At 36.6% G+C, this 13,540-nt stretch overlaps 1 protein-coding gene across 5 annotated transcripts in view; it reads right to left on the bottom strand.

Annotated features, from left to right (window-relative positions):
- The window catches only part of LOC127855323 (fibroblast growth factor receptor 3-like), an 81,507-nt gene that overhangs the window by 32,492 nt on the left and 35,475 nt on the right, over positions 1-13,540 (bottom strand). For 2 of the 5 annotated variants that reach the window (XM_052390801.1, XM_052390797.1), the window contains exon 1: positions 9,802-10,185. The exons of the other annotated variants lie outside the window; for them this stretch is intronic. The gene's annotated coding sequence lies outside the window, so the exon portion shown is untranslated. Of the gene's footprint in view, positions 1-9,801; positions 10,186-13,540 lie in introns of those variants that run through there. 5 annotated transcript variants of the gene reach the window in all.

Genomic DNA, 13,540 nt, shown 5'->3' on the forward strand with positions numbered 1-13,540 from the left:
CTGTTTTCCCAGAATCAGGTTAAATTGAAATCCTAGGACAAACTCCCTTAGACAAACAACAAATTTGTGAGTTTCTTACAGGCTGTTCTGGTTTTAAATTAACCCGTTTATGCCTAGCGTCCTGAAAAAAGGACATTGCAAACAGCGTAGACCCAGATGAGACGCCACATGCGGCGTCTCATCTGGGTCTGCACTGTTTGCTAAAAGGATTTTCAGTAATAAATATTCTAAATATAGAAATAAGTATACTAGACATCCCTAATTTTGGAAATAAATTGATCCAATTTAGAAGGATGGGAGAGTCCACTAGGCATAAATGGGTTAAGCTTTTTGAAAATAGACATGTTCACTTTGCTTCTGAATTCAAAAATTGCTGAGAGATATTCTTGAAAGTCACAAATTGCAGAACTTGCTTTGAAAAATGTATTGAAGTCATGGAACCAAAGCATTTATTTCTCAATATTTCTCTCTGTTGTCATATAACCCTGCAGATTGGGGAACACATATTGATCTGATGGTGACAGTATTAGAAGATAATCACATGAATTATATCAAAACAGCGGTTTTCAGAGAGTATTCAGTTTTTATTATCAAATAATTAATGGATAGCATCTACTGAGATTGCAATACATTTCTGGGAGATTATGTTTGCTTTGGCAACTTCAATTGGTTTTTTTTAAATTTTATACACAATTAATATTCAAATCAAATTGATTCAAGTTTGGTTTAGAAATGTGCATTGATGCAAATAATTATGTGCTTATTTTTTGCTCCAGATTTATTATATTTTCAAAGTATTACTCATCACTGTTACAAACTTATCATACTGTCTCCTTACCATCTAAAATGGACAGTGCTGTTGATTATCAAAATACAAATGTGTTGTTTTTTTGTTCAAAATCGGGGCAGGCACTCTGCCCGATTAGGAATGGAAAAAAGAATACATATTTTTCCTAAATAGACCTAAACAAGAGATGTGTTTGTCAGAAACACAATGCCCCCTACTGCGCTGCTTTGATACATGTTTTTTTACCTTTGACCTTGAAGGATGACCTTGACCTTTCACCACTCAAAATGTGCAGCTCCATGAGATACACATGCATGCCAAATGTCAAGTTGCTTTGTGAAGGGACATAGAAGTTATGAGCATTTTTCGAAACCTAAACGCGAAACCTAAACGCAAACTGTGACAGAGGACAGACTACTACAGTACAGCCAAAGCGGAACAAACGTATTTTGCGATCCGCGGCGGCAAGGCGAAACGAGTCGATGCCGCGTCAGTCATTGAAGCCGCGTCAGTATGCGGCGGCAAGTCGCATTTCGCCGCGAAACTTCGCATCTGTCCGCCGAGGCATGCCGCTATCCGCAACATGATGCCGAGTCGATGCGCATCATGAAATAAAAAATCTTTTTTTAAATTATTAGTTACATGTAGTTAACAAATTTTGAAAGAACAATTATAATAATAATTAAAATCATAATAAATTTATTGTGCGCGGATTGTATTAGCATATACATGTAAGCATGTTAATGTGTCTGGCCAATTAAGTTTGTTTCCAGCCCGTAGTGTATGTATTTCACACAAGGTCACGTAATTATGTTTTCGCACATACAAGTGGTCAAGGCTGCAGCATATGGTGGATTTATAAATTAATTGCATGTTGATTTTGCTATTAAATTTAAGCTGAGAAAATTAGCAGTTTGAAGCCACATCAATATTCAAGACGGTGACGACGTATTTGTTGTTTTGTTAATTATCAGCTTATTAAAACTATTGTTTGAATATGCGTATATAAACACGTTTTATTTTGTTCATATTATACAGTTAATATCGCTACTAATTACCCGATAATCCCGTATATTCCAGTTTAAAGCAAATGCTGGTAAATATTTACGATACACAAACATTCTCGATATTTCCTTAAGTATCAAATACATTTTGGCATTGGTTACTATTTATAGAGATGATGAAATAACGTCTAATCGGGGCGGGTTTTTTTCCACTGAACACGCGATTTACGCCTGACGTGATGTTCATGTATTTATACAACACAAAATACACCCAAACTTTCCAAACGACGTTCTACACGTCTGCATAATTTTCGCGCGCTTTTTATGAAACAAAGGATATTTTAGCACTGTTTATTTGACGCTAGAATTTATCAAAGGTCGCTTTAGCATTAAAATTCGGAAGTGTGTTTCGGATTACAAATTTAATAATGATAATGATAATCGAACGAAACATTAACAGTTGCGCGTAATTAATTCTACGCTACACATACATGTATGTACATGCAGGTGGATATCTTTTCACTCGATCCGCCGCGTACGTATGCGGCGGATTTACTCCACGAAAGTTCGCGAGGTTAACACAGACTCGGCGTCGTTGCGCGGATCGATGCCGAGTGCCACGGAGATACGCCGCGTGAACACACTATTCGGCCGCTGCGTACTAATAATCTGGCCGTGGCGTAGCCGCGGATTATGTTTGTGCCGCGTTAGCTGTACTGTATATGCCCTCCTTCGGTGGCATAAAAATTCAATTTGTGGGTTTCCAAAATTTTATTTTAGATCTCAACATTTTGTTCATCTTCAATCCATCTCTTTAGGTTAAGGCGTAGTAAATATAATATTGAAAACACTTTCATTCTTAATTTTAAAGCATTTGTAAGCAAAACAACAACAACACTAATGTCCTTATTTTAGTCAAAACGCTGCAATTTTTCCCAATGCAAAAGGGACCTGGCCCCAGTCTCAAAATGGTGAAAAAAAAAATGCAAACAAAAGTCTAGGTCGTTGTTATCAGATATATTGGATACTATCAAATTACAACTTTCTTACATTACACATACAGTTTGAATAATAGTTTGAAAGCCTATAAAAGTTGTGCGTCTAATGAATCCCAAGCTATAAAACAAGGGCTGTTTGTAAAACATGCATGCCCCCCATATGGGCTGTCCGTTGTAGTGGCAGCCATTGTGTGAATATGTTTTTTGTCACTGTGACCTTGACCTTTGACCTAGTGACCTGAAAATCAATAGGGGTCATCTGCGGGTCACGATCAATGTACCTATGAAGTGTCATGATCCTAGGCAAAAGCGTTCTTGAGTTATCATCCGAAAATCATTTTACTATTTCGGGTCAACGTGACCTTGACCTTTGACCTTGTGACCTCAAAATCAATAGGGATAATCTGCAAGTCATGATCAATCTACCTATGAAGTTTCATGATCCTAGGCGTATGCCTTCTTGAGTTATCATCCGAAAACCATTTTACTTTTTCGGGTCACCGTGACCTTGACCTTTGACCTAGTGACCTCAAAATCAATAGGGGTCATCTGCGAGTCATGATCAATCTACCCATGAAGTTTCATGATCCTAGGCGTATGCGTTCTTGAGTTATCATCCGGAAACCATTTTACTATTTCGGGTCACCGGGACCTTGACCTTTGACCTAGTGACCTCAAAATCAATAGGGGTCATCTGCAAGTCATGATCAATCTACCCATGAAGTTTCATGATCCTAGGCGTATGCGTTCTTGAGTTATCATTCAAAAACCATTTTACTATTTCTGGTCACCGTGACCTTGACCTTTGACCTAGTGACCTCAAAATCAATAGGGGTCATCTGCGAGTCATGATCAATGTACCTATGAAGTTTCATGATCCTAGGCCCAAGCGTTCTTGAGTTATCGTCTGACAACCACCTGGTGGACGGACCGACCGACAGACAGACCGACCGACCGACAGACCGACATGAGCAAAGCAATATACCCCCTCTTCTTCGAAGGGGGGCATAATAATGCTACATAACCTGCTTTTTAGAATGTATTCACAGTCTGAATTCCTGGTTTACGAGAAAATACTAAAGCCTTATAATCTAGAATGAGACTGCAAGCTAATAATGAACACATTCAGATTTCAAAGCAAAAATGCACAGCTCTAGTAATGGATAGTACTATCCCATTACTGTAAGCTGTAATCCACATTTCTTGGATGTTTGCCCCCAAATGTAAACATGCCTGGTGTGGCAACACTGCATCAGGAGGGCTTATCAGTGATTGTAAACAGCTGGCCACCAAAGGGCATAGGAACAAGCTGGGCACCATCGAGTGTAGGAGCAGGTTGGGCACAGTTTTTGTTTTGAAGGAAACCTCTTTTAAATGAAAATCCAGTCTAGTCATAGAGTTGTCCCTGATTAGCCTTTGCTGACTGCACAGGCTAATCTAAGACGACACTTTGCATGCATGCATTAAGCCCATTTTCTTAAGAACGAGGCTCAATTAATTAAGAACAATTCCAAGTTACAGAAATCAATACCTTAACAACAATGCATGTGAATTTCTTTATACCCAGAGCACCTTCTTCTTGGTTATTCAAGTTAATCACAGACTCTGAGAACTCAAGTTACTTCAATGAAAAACAAGAGCACCGCCTTGCGGGTGCAGACCGCTCATCTATTTTCTTTTTAAAGGTGAAGGGACTCTCATTTTCAATCACAAAGGAGGGAGGAGTGGAGTGAAGAGGGGTGTATAGTGTGGGGTTGTGGACATTTATTACATTATCTTCCAAAAAAGCGAAAAAAAAAAAAAAAAAAAAAAAATCGGGGGGGGGGGGGGGGGTATAGTGTGAGGGTGTGGTGATAATTTGTGAGATGATCTTAAAAAAAAAAAAAAAAAAAAAAAAAAATCAAAAAAAAAATTTGGGGGGGGGGGGGGTGGGGGGGTGGGGTGGGGGTATAGTGTGAGGGTGTGGTGGTCATTTGTAAGATGATCTTATAAAAAAAAAAAAAAAAAAAAAAATTAGGGGGGGGGGAGGGGGGGAGGGGGGGGAGGGCACGGGGGATGGTTTGGGTGAAATCTATTGTGGTATGTCAGGTAAGAGTAGTTTCATCAAAGTATCAATCAAATCTAATCATAAATAAAGAAGTTATGGCAATTTTAGCAAAATTTAATAATTTGACCTTGAGAGTCAAGGTCATTCAAAGGTCAAAGTAAAATTCAAGTTGCCAGGTACAGTAACCTCATGATAGCATGTAAGTATTTGAAGTTTGAAAGCAATAGCCTTGATACTTCGAGTGGATCGAAACACAAAATTTAACCATATATTAAAAGTTACTAAGTCAAAAAAGGGCCATAATTCCGTAACAATGACAACCAGAGTTATGCAACTTGTCCTTTTACTGTACCCTTATGATAGTTTGTGAGTGTTCCAAGTATGAAAGCAATATCTATGATACTTTAGGGGTAAAGTGACCAAAACATAAATCTTAACCAAATTTTCAATTTTCTAAGTATAAAGGGCCCATAATTCCGTCCAAATGCCAGTCAGAGTTACATAACTTTGCCTGCACCGTCCCCTTATGATAGTTCATAAATCTTGCAAGTATGAAAGCAATAGCTTTGATACTGTAGGAATAAAGTGGACCTAAACACAAAACTTAATCAAATTTTCAATTTTCTAAGTATAAAAAGGGCACATAATTCTGTCAAAATGCCAGTCAGAGTTACATTACTTTGCCTGCACAGTCCCCTTATGATAGTTAGTAAGTGTTGCAAGTATGAAAGCAATAGCTTTGATGCTTAAGGAATAAAATGGACCTAAACACAAAACTTAACCAAAATTGTCAATTTTCTAAGTATAAAAAGGGCACATAATTCTGTCAAAATGCATGCCAGAGTTATCTAACTTTGCCTGCCCAGTCCCCTCATGATAGTAAGTAAGTGTACCAAGTTTGAATGCAATAGCATTGATACTTACTGAGAAAAGTGGAACTAAACGCAAAACTTAACCAAAATTTGCAATTTTTTAAGTATAAAAAGGGCACATAATTCTGTCAAAATGCACGCCAGAGTTATCTAACTTTGCCTGCCTAGTCCCCTCATGATAGTAAGTAAGTGTACCAAGTTTGAATGCAATAGCATTGATACTTTCTGAGAAAAGTGGACCTAAACGCAAAACTTAACCGGACGCCGACGCCAACGCCAACGCCAACGCCAACGCCAACGCCGACGCCGACGCCAAGGTGATGACAATAGCTCATAATTTTTTTTCAAAAAATAGATGAGCTAAAAATTATGTTCGGTGTATTCCATTTAATGTATTCATTATTTACATTAACGATTTTCAAGATGAAATATTAGATGCTCTAAATGGATTCTCCATTGATCCTGTTAATTATCTTCCTATTGACAACACATTAGGAGTGGCTAATTAGGGAGGAGAAAAAATGTGTACATTTAGCGCTATATCAGACAATAAAGACTCACATCATAAACAATTTCCATGGCAAAGAATAATTTTTATGAGCCTCAACAGTGCTTTTTTTTCCATTTAAAATCGGCTCTGGTATTCAGCCCCATTCCCAAGTATAAATATTTCTCAAATGGGACCTAAATATTCCCAAATGAACACTTCCAGAATTTTTTTTTTTTTCATCCCTTTATCCCTCATCCAGCTATATAAGTTAAATCTTAGTAAATATTGTACATGTACTAAAAACACTTTTATTCTCATTGTTGAAGCATTTTAAAGCAAAACAACAACACTTATTTCCCAATTTTAGTCAAAACGCCACAAATTTTCCCAATCCAAAGGGACCTGGTTCCATTCCAAAAATGGTGAAAACAAACACTGCTCAATCTGGTTGAATGCATTTGCTTAACCCTTTCAGTGCGGGAACCGAATTTTGAAGTCCTGTGCAAACAGTTTGGATCCAGATGAGACGCCACAGAACTTGGCGTCTCATCAGGATCCAAACTGTTTGCTATTCTGATAGTATTCTTTGAAAAAAATCGAAGAAAATGCTAATTTTTGAATTTTAGCAGACAACATTTTAGCAGACGACAAATTTCCCAGCATGCAAAGGGTTAAAGTGCTGCCCAAGATAAGCCCGTGCACTCCACACAGGCTAATCAGGAACAACACTGTCCACTTGTTTGGTATTTTTTGTTAAAGGAAGTATCTTAATTGCAAAATTCCAGTTTAGGCGTGGAGTGTTGTCTCTGATCTGACTGAGAGGATTCTATGGGCTAATATTTAACCATATTTTACATACAGAAAGAATTAACCACGTTTTCCCAAAGCGAGGCTTATATATATTTTTACAAGGCGTTAATCTGTGATTTTGGGCAAAGGATAGACCAAAAAATGTCAGTAAAGATGCTATCACAAGCACACTTAGCATCACTAAATCTGAAGAAACAGATTAGGGATTCATGACAATCCTGTACTTTTGCTGCAACATTGACACATTTTAAAGTGGTAACACATTTGAAAGTATTTTGATTGCAAGTTATACATGTAGCAGTATTTAAATAAACAGGGGAATGAGCTGTCTTTTGAGTTACAAATTAATGCACAATTGTTAAAAAATAAATGTATTGTTAAGTTCGTAACATGATACAATGTACATTGTGTTTTTGGCAGGCTTAATATTTACTTGCTCATATTGTTCTTGTTTTTTTGTACATTTTATGGGAATTTAAATGAAGCTTGAATAAGGAAGCAGGGGCTTACTGCATGTGCACAAAATGTGGTCCAAGATCAGGCTAATAAAGAACGACACTTTCCGCCTTTATGGACTTTTTTGTTTAACGGAAGTCTCTTCTAAACAAAAATTCACTCTAGGCTTAAAGTGTTGTCCCTGATTAACCTGTGTGGACTGCACAGGCTAATCTTGGACATCACTTAACGCACATGTGTTAAGCCCCTGTTGGACTCATATAAATTATGTTACGTAACAGTATTGATAATCATTTGCTAATGTTCTTGCTTTTTAGTACATTTCATGGCAGGCAGTTCAAATATTTTCTGCTTAGGAAATATTAATTTTTTAACAAACTTGTACTTACCTGTTTTTATTTTTTATTTTTGCAGGCTACATTCCATTAATGGAATGAAAATTATTTAAAAAAATATCATAAAATATACAAAAATTATTATTAAGTGAAGGAAAAGTTGTCTAAGAGACATACATCCAACTAAGTTTCCAAGAAAACATTCATCCAGTTTTCTCAATATTGAATAAAATGTCAAGCTACAAGTCTAATTGCTAACAGTTGTAGAAGAAATCCATCTGCAGATTATCAGATTTAAACCAATTGATAAAGTTTATGAGCTCCTTCAAGTGCAGTTGATGCTATCTCACAGAATAACAGCCAAGAGATGACGCTTTATTTAGCAACAAGAACTGATTTATCACATCAACCATAACATCAAATGCTTCTATAACCTATGAGGCTTCTATAACCTATGTCGTACCTGTGCCTTCCAATAATACCTAGTAAATAGAATTCTCTGAACATACATAGACACAAATATATCTATTTAGTTGGGTATATTTAACCCCTTCTCCATAAGAAGCAAAGTGAAAATGTAACCAGCATAAAACCAGAACAGCCTGAGAGTAACTACTTAAGCGTCAAAATACGTATTTAAAGTGGTAAAGGGTGAATTCAAAATGAAATTAATATGAAATCCTGTTTAACCGTACAGTAAATTCTGTTGGCATGTATTCTATCTAATACACTTTTAACAACAGGTCCATAAGCCCTGTTGACACTCTCATGACACCAAAATGACCTTTGCTGTTCCAAGCTTGTAATGTATAATTACATGTATGTATGACTAGCCCCACCCCAATCAGCTCTTTATAACAGATAGAACAGACTCATTTTCTAACTCTGCCCAGTCTTCATTAGAAAAAAGGTTTTGAGCATGTTTAATTATTATTAGGCAAAAAATGTGACTTCTAGAGAATTTACCAGGTTTTTTCTGTTGCCATATAATGAAAACAGGACAAGAGGTGATTAAAAAAGCTCACCATGAGCATGTTATTCTCAGGTGAGCTACATAATTATGTTTATATGCAAAGCTTAGCTCAGGTAACAAATAGGTAACTTTACCAAGAGACATTTCTTATCCTTAATTTACTTGCACAAAAAAATTATACACAAAACTGCAATTATCACCATGCCCTAATATTAACAAAACTCACATCAGGTCAAATACCAACCAAAAGTTTCTCCAAAACTAATTCAAAGCAACAACTTCCCCAGCAGGACAAAAGATCACAAAATTAGTTCTGGGCCAAAAGAAAGAATTCTATTCTGCACATCTGGAAATCAATTTAAGAACTTGCTTGGAAATCTTCACCAGAAAAAGATTTTCTCAATTAACAAAAAAGTTGACATCAGTGCATAATTATAATATACAACAACATATTCAAGGCAGACTTATTGTTATCTTGCACTGCCCCATAGACAATTTTAGGTTCTGCATCTGTTAATCAGATAGTGCCGCAAACCAGGACACATGTACTGTTCTGTCAGCTCCATAGAGTTGTAATTGCCTTCATTTAAGATTTATTCATTTTAAGATTTATGTTTCGAAAAACTGGCATGTTTTACCTTGATTTTGAGGAAGATTCAAATGCACATTAAATATGCGCCAGGCTATGTGAAAATGGGGATGATTGCATAAGCGTAAGTGTTGTGCCAGATAAGCCTGTGCAGTCTGCTACTACCTTAAAGTAGTATCCGAGCTGACAATGACCTATTGAGCTCAAGTAAATGTATCTCTAACTTAACTTTCCATTCATGCTAAACCTAAATATAACCAAGGACTTCTACAAGAAAATGTATAACAAAAATTCATGCTAAACTAAATATAAACCAGACCTACTTCAAGAAAATTTAAAACCAATTCTAACATTCAACCGATGTTACTTATAATATATTTAAAAATTATAATAAAACGAACTACCATTTAGACCAAATAAAAGAATTAAAACATACCTACCCAATCATGAAACATAAATCCTTCCCACAGAATCACTTTGAATTTACTGTATTTCAAACAAACTAATCCAAGTAAAATACTTAATTGTTCAGATGAAACAAAGCCTTTCAATATGACACACACGTATCACCACAGATAGAAGATGCTGCTGATTATAATGTTCCAATTCTTTCATCAAAAGAAAAACAAAACAAAGAAATTTTCCTTTGATTAAAATAACCCAATGGCTTTTTACTGAGAATCACAGAAAACACTGAGCAACAAAACACGACCCACCAAACACACAAAGAACGTTCAGCACATCAAAAATGTTTACAACAGAAACTCCAATTTTTCCACAAATCTGTGAAGGGTCTTTCATGCAACTTCCTCAAGATTGGATCATAACCTTTCTGGCGAAATGATAAACATTGGTAGCAGGAGATAGAGCAGATGTACTGGTAGCTGTTACTCTGCTTCCCAAACCTGCAGGATTGGGCGATTATCATTTTGTACTAACTCATCAGTAGACTGGCCTCTTGCACATCTGTTAGTTGTGAACCTTGCTAGGTCTGTTTCTGGCCTTTTCAGGTAAAATGAATTTTCAATAATGGGATTTTTTTCTTGCAAAAAAGTCCAATGATTGGGGAAAACTTATTTAACAAAAATCTTTATAAACATTTTAATTACACGAACAAAATCATAATAACTATAGTTATTTACTTTGTTAGATGTAGTTGAAATAAACAGGTTTTTTTTTTAGAGAAAGGCGAAGACGCTGGACGCTGGGTAAAAGGGGAAAAAAGAGTGCGAAAGAGACATATTAGGGGAAAAACAAACAAGAGGGCCATGATGGCCCTGAATCGCTCACCTGACTCATTAAGATCAGATGAAAACTATGACCTCTATTGTCTACACAATGTTTTTCTATGATTTGACCTAGTGACCTAGTTCCTGACTCTAGATGACCCAAATACAATCCCAATCCAGATTTCATCAAGATAAACATTCTGACCACAGTTCATAAATATTGGATGAAAACTGTGACCTCTATTGTCAACACAAGGTTTTTCTATTTATTTGACCTAGATTTTTACCCCAGATGACCCAAATACAATCCCACCCAGATTTCATCAAGAATTCTGACCAAATTTCATAAAGGTTGGATGAAAACTGTGATCTCTAATGTCTACACAAAGTTTTTCTATTATTTGACCTAGTGACCTAGTTTTTGACCCCAGATGACCCAAATAAAATCCCAACCCAGATTTCATCAAGATAAACATTCTGACCAAATTTCATAAAGATTGGATGAAAACTGTGACCTCTATTGTCTACAGAAGGTTGTTCTATTATTTGACCTAGTGACCTTGTTTTTGACCCCAGATGACCCAAATACAATCCCAAACCGGATTTCATCAAGATAAACATTTTGACCAAATTTCATCAAGATTGGATGCAAACTGTGACCTCTACTGTCTACACAAACAAATTGTTGACGGACGGACGCACAGACAAACGCAGGCATGCACAACAGACGCCGGACATCACACGATCACATAAGCTCACCGTGTCACTTCATGACAGGTGACCTAAAAATATGTGTCGGAGATAAACATGAACAGTTGTGGTTAAAATCCCATAGAAACAAGGGCTGTTTGTAAAACATGCATGCCCCCCTATATGGGCTATAAGTTGTAGTAGCAGCCATTGTGTGAATACGTTTTTTGTCACTGTGAATGGTGGTGGTGGTGTAGTAGTAGTAGTAGTAGTAGTAGTAGTAGTAGTAGTAGTAGTAGTGGTAGTAGTAGTAGTGGTAGTAGTAGTAGTAGTAGTAGTAGTAATAGTAATTGTAGTAGTAGTAGTAGTAGAAGTAGTAGTAGTAGTAGTAGTAGTAGTAGAAGTAGTAGTAGTAGAAGTAGTAGTAGTAGTAGTGGTAGTAGTAGAAGTAGTAGTAGTAGTAGTAGTAGTAGTAGTAGTAGTGGTAGTAGTAGTAGTAGTAGTAGTAGTAGTGGTAAAACTAGTAGTAGTAGTGGCAGTAGTAGTAGAAGTAGTAATAGTAGACGTGGTGGTGGTGGTGGTGGTGGTAGTAGTAGTACTAGTAGTAGTAGTACTAGTAGTAGTAGTAGAAGTAGTAGTAGTGGTAGTAGTAGTAGTAGTAGTAGTAGTAGTAGTAGTAGTAGTAGTAGTAGTAGTAGTAGTGGTAGTAGTAGTAGTAGAAGTAGTAGTAGTAGAAGTAGTAGTAGTAGTAGTAGTAGTAGTAGTAGTAGTAGTAGTAGTAGTAGTAGTAGTAGTAGTAGTAGTAGTAGCAGTAGCAGTAGCAAAAGCAGTAGCAGCATAACAAGACCAATACTTAAGAATGATCAAATGGGAAAAGGTAACCTAGCACTGGCAGTAAATATGGGGCTCATTTACAGGTTAGATTTGGAATCTCTGCTGTAAAATGAGATTTTGAATGAATTAAAGGGAGGCAAATCTGTAATAAAAAGAACATGCATAAACCGTAGTTGTTTCCCTTGTTTGAACCATGCTAAATCCTTACAAGTTTGGAAAGAATTGGATGAAAAATTTGGACTTCATTGCATAAACACCATTTTCTCAATTCAAGGGGAGGTAATTCTGTACTTCATGGACCAATAATGCTCATTTTTTGTAGGGTTTGTGTCCTTATTGATATAAAGATACTGTGCAAATTTGGAAAGGATCGGACAAAAAATGTGGAAGATTTTTGAAAGTTTTCACAAAATAGGCAAAAACGAATAAACATGCAAAGTTCAACGAGCTCCTGCGGCCATGTTTTTTGACGAATCAAATTTCTTTGAACACCTTTTTCAGGGGAGCCCTCAAAGGTCATCCCTGTGAATTTTTTTGAAAATCTGATGAGCGATTTCTGACAAGAAGATTTTTTAAGGTTTTTACCATTTATGGTCATGGCGGCCAGCTTGGTTATGCGATCAAATTTTTTTTAACAATTCTTTTGTCCCATGACCTAGGGATGCTCCACATGAAATTTAGTTGAAATTAGCTCAATGGTTTAGTAGAAGAAGATGTTTACAAATTGTTTACAGACAGACGGACGGACGGACAGCCGGACGCTGAGTGATCACAATAGCTCACCTCGAGCTATCGCTCAGGTGAGCTAAAAACTGTTCATTTCAATGTCTATAACTCATCAAAAGAGGCTTGTCTCTGTCCTTTTTGTTTTTAAACACATTTAACATGTATTAAAGTCAAAGTCCTTAATTAAGTTGCAGGTGTAGATCTAATTATGGGAAATGTTTTCAACTATATTTCTGTACTGGGGCCGGGGGACGATGTCAACTTTGTGATTTCAATTTCATGATGAATGGGTTGACGATCTTGATCTGCTACAGTATTGGAAGGGAAAGGAGCGGCAGCTGCCGATTGTCTACTTTCACTTTCAAAATGTTCGATGTTGATTACCTCAGAATCCTGCTGGGTTATAACGGTTTTCGATGATTCTTTCTTAAAAAATGCCTCGATGCGTTCAGTATCTTCCGAGTCAGAATGTTTTATTTTGTTTGTGTAAGAACGCCAATTGTGAGACATTTTTTTCTGTTTTCACGTTTATATCTTGGCTTGCACATAGCCCGGATGAAAATTCGACTGGTTTCCGGTAATTTATTGACGAAACACCCTTCTCGCGCAAGACCGGTATCCAGTAAAATAGTCACATGATTATTACGATTAGTTGCCCAGTTTACATGACGTAATTTAAGAGCTATATTTAGAATAACTG

The sequence above is a fragment of the Dreissena polymorpha genome, chromosome 13 (genome assembly GCF_020536995.1).
Source record: "Dreissena polymorpha isolate Duluth1 chromosome 13, UMN_Dpol_1.0, whole genome shotgun sequence".
Lineage (NCBI taxonomy): Eukaryota > Metazoa > Mollusca > Bivalvia > Myida > Dreissenidae > Dreissena > Dreissena polymorpha.